Genomic DNA, 4,205 nt, shown 5'->3' on the forward strand with positions numbered 1-4,205 from the left:
CTTGGTTGTCTTTTGTCCATCATTGAACTACAACAAGGAAAAACTCTATTTAATTAAGCAGACTTGTACTTATCTATGAGTACCTAGTGAATATAAATGGACAGCTGGTGAACATGCAAGTTGAACTGCGTTGCTTTCATTGGCTCCACACATTTTGGTGTCTTCTGCGGGAGATATAAACACATTTGAGATTTGAACAGGCTGAATAAATGGGTGAAGGGGTGTTGGAATAACATGGTTGCATGAACTCGAGTTTTAATGTGAACATTTAGAACTGCAGTTACATGCCTTGTACTTTCCAAGACCTTTTCCCACCATCAGTTTCTATCCAAAAGACTGATTCATTTGCTGTTTGTGAAGTCAGTATGTGGTCATATTCCAAAGCTTGCAAGATAGGAATTTAAAGTTTGGATTTAACTTGAAGCCCATTCCAATTTTTCTAAAACTATGAGCAACATAAAACTTTGTCCCCATTAAAAAGAAAGGATTTTATTGCCTGTCCCCTTCATTTATTCATTAGTTAGTTCTGGTACCTGAATTCAAACAGAGACCTGAGTGCACCCATTCCCTCTTTTTTTTCTCAAACTACAACAATTGTCTTACAGGTTGATATTTGATGAAATGTATAATCCTTGGTATCAAGATTTTGGAGCAGTGAGCACAGAAGTTAGCAGAACTTCAGTGCTACTCAATCTTTTTTCTTTTTTTCAAATAAAAATTATTCTTGCTACTTTTTTAACCTATTCTATCTCTGTGGCTGTGGTATATGTCCCATTGATTCATTCATGTTAAAATTCCAATGCACAGCTTTTTCTGCATTTCTTCTGTCCAAAAGGAATATTCACTGAAGAGTCTTCTGAAGGCATGTCATGTATTGAAGAATTAGACTTTTTTTCCAATGAGAATAACTTCCACTAAAACTAGGACTACTTGAATATTATAGGAGGGGAACAGTTTCTTAATGCCTTTTTAGTGTATGTTTTGGGGAGGTTTTTTAATCTCTAATGTTTCTGAACATTTTCGTTTGGACTCTTGGATTAACTTAATAAAGCTTAGATTCTTTAACGTGTAGGGAGAGATATACTGAGGTTTTTCAATACCCATGTACTTGTGCCGTGTTCTTTTTTCCAGGAAAGTACCTGTAAGATTCCCATTAGGGTTTGTCTGACTGCAGCAAGAAATTTAAGTCTGATTTTTTAATACAGTTTAGTTTAGCTGACAAGTGCTTCCCTGGTATTTGCATATTTATCTTTTAATAGTAAATTTGCCCAGTGATGTAAGTATTATGCTGGCTTATTCCTGTATGTGACTACGGAGAAGCCTTACAAGTAATTCAGTTTTACAAAGAGTGCTATGAACTCTTAATTGCCTGCTTCAAGTATTAGTTACCTTTTTGACTGGAGTTAAAAAAGAGGATGGTGATTCTTTTGTTTAAGATGCTGTTAGTTTTAAATATTTCGCGGATTAATTGCTGGTTCTGTTGGAAATTAAAACTAAATATAGGAGTAGAATTAGTGGACTGAAATACAGTATTTAAGGGGAAAAAAGAGTGCGGGGGATTATAGGAATTGAACTGTTGCTTGCAGTGGACTCTTTGACATGTTTCTGCTTAGACTGAGAACCTCCTCACTCCAATAGTACCCATATAGTGAAGTGTTTCTTTTTTGTTTTATTTGAGATAGCTAAAGTACAAATGGTCTGTTAGCCTTAGTCTCATGTTATCTCTCCCTGTATTGGATCAGCTCAATTTTTCCTTAAAAAAAAAGCAAACCACAAATGAAGAAAGAGAACAAACAAAACAAAACCCCCAACAAACAAACAAACAAAAACCCCACCTCCACCCTTGGAAAAAAAACCCAACCAAGCAAAACAAACCAAAGACCCAACTCACCTCAAGAAGAAAGCCGTTTCACTTAATGTTTCAAACATTCCCTCTGCAACCTTTGTGTGCTGTAAAAGGGTTGTCACCTGCACCTGACCTCCGTGAAGATTGGAGAAGTGTTTGGTCAGGGGAATGGGAGGTTGCTTTGAAAATTGACTTATTTAATCTTTCAGTAATTAACCCTCTCACAGTACCTGGAACTTCAGAGATGCTTTTTGTGACCTTAACAGTCTTGAGGAGGAATTGGTGCGTTTTTGTGACTGAATCATGGATTTGGAGACAGCATCTGGGAGCAGGCATGCAATCTCCTACATGAGTCTAATACCTGCCTACTCTGTAGCACAAAGAGAATGAAGGCTGGATTTGGGGAAGTGTTAGAAAAGCTGTAGAATTGCACCAAGAGGCTGGGGAGAGGTCAGTGACACCATAAGTGCACTGTTACTTGTAAGGAGTTTGGCACTCTAAATTATGTTACAGAAGTTGTCACTTTACAGAACTCAAGGCAATACATATGCTTGTATTTGCAGTGTATATACAAGTTAGTATTTTTTTCTTGTTCAAGTAACCTTTAACCTCTGCCACCATTACAAGTAGATCATACTTTTCATTAGCTACATTTTCCAGATCAAGGTGTTGAAAAGATTCAAGCTTGTGACTTTGGCCCGCTTCAGCACAAAGCAGCAGAGAGTAGAGACCTTAATATATGAATGAAATCCAAGAATGTATGCAAGTGATACCCTCAGCTCACTCAAGATAAGCATAAAGATTAACCTTTCTGCTTCATCCATTAATCATTGAAAACTGCAATGCTACTCATATCATGCTGAGGATTGATGAATATCTCCTCTATTATTAAAGGGAGGTGTAATATTTAAATGTATAACCTTATATAGCCTTGCTACTTAGGCAACTTTCCTTAACTGTGCAGATTCTCAGGACACAAACATTTTACTTCCCATCCTTAAAAAAACGCTCTCGCTCACACTTGTACAGCTTGTGCAGACTTACTGCACAAGATTCGATGATCTCTTGTGCCTTGTGTAAAGTTACTTTATCCTTAGTGTTTGTGACTGGAGAGAAGCTTCTTTCTTTTTTTCTTCAAGACCTGATCTGTATAATTTCTTTTTAGTTTTGCATATCGAAGAAAAGATTTTTTCTTATTCATAACACTGTCACCATCCAATTTTTAAAAACTCAAAAGGTAAAAATAACATTTTTTAAAAAATGTTTATGCTGGCTATCAATGCTGAACGATTTTTTATTCATTGCTTCTTGTATTTCATTGACTACTATCATCTCCATTATTTTATGAAGGATCTTGTAAAACATTTGATGTCACTTCATAAGGAGTTTGTGAATTATTTGTTTTGGGAGGAGCTTAAGATACTCAAGAGCGTTTCTAAAATGCAGTGTCATTGAGTATCAACAGCTCATTGAGTTGTGATTGAGTCATGGGTATCAACAGCTATTTCTTGGGGAGGAGTGAGAGATGGGTCAAGAATTTTTTCTTTTAATTTGGTTTCCATTTTCCATTCTTTTCCCTGAGTGACTGTGCAATGTTTGGCTCGTCTATCAGGGAGTACAGAAGTAACCAGAGAGAAGAAGCTCTTTCCTTCTAGCAAATCTTCTTCAAAATGAACTTGGAATTGTGGCCAAAATGATTTGAATTTATAACATGGTTTACATTCATGTGTTTGCAAGCTCCACTGAAAATGCATCTCAGGAATTCACAGCTTCCCATTCTTTCAATGAGTTTAATTTTGGGAACATGAGTTTGTGTGTGGGGAGGAAAAAAATCTAAAAGGGAATTGAGAGTCCAGAATTTTTTTTACCCAGAGCATAGTATTGCCTACTTCTGTACATATATATGCTAGTGGTTGAAGATGGATGATGTGGCTGCTCTTAGCCAAGTTTTCAGTGTGATTTAGAAATCTGTAAATTGAACCATATTAAAAAGGATTATTATTTATGGTTAATAGATGTTGCAAACCTACAGCCTGTAAGATAATATTCAGAACACAGCAGCAGAAATATTACCTATTATCAATACAGTTACCAACCACAGGTGGTTTTGTTATTTGTACTTTATTTTTTTTGTTTGTTTTTTGGTTCTTTAAAAAAAAAAACAACAAACTAATAATTTGTAATAATTATCTATTTGTGAGGAGAAGACATAACACATGGAAACTAATGTGCGACCTTTTTTGGTCATGTTATAATTCACTCCAAATATTTGAAAGTTTACTTCAATAAATGTAGTTGTAAATGCAAGTGTAAACATCTGTTCTTGGGTATGGTTGAAGCACTGGCATGAATGATGTAT

The sequence above is a fragment of the Neopelma chrysocephalum genome, unplaced genomic scaffold (genome assembly GCF_003984885.1).
Source record: "Neopelma chrysocephalum unplaced genomic scaffold, ASM398488v2 Primary Assembly neopelma1_23, whole genome shotgun sequence".
Taxonomy (NCBI): domain Eukaryota; kingdom Metazoa; phylum Chordata; class Aves; order Passeriformes; family Pipridae; genus Neopelma; species Neopelma chrysocephalum.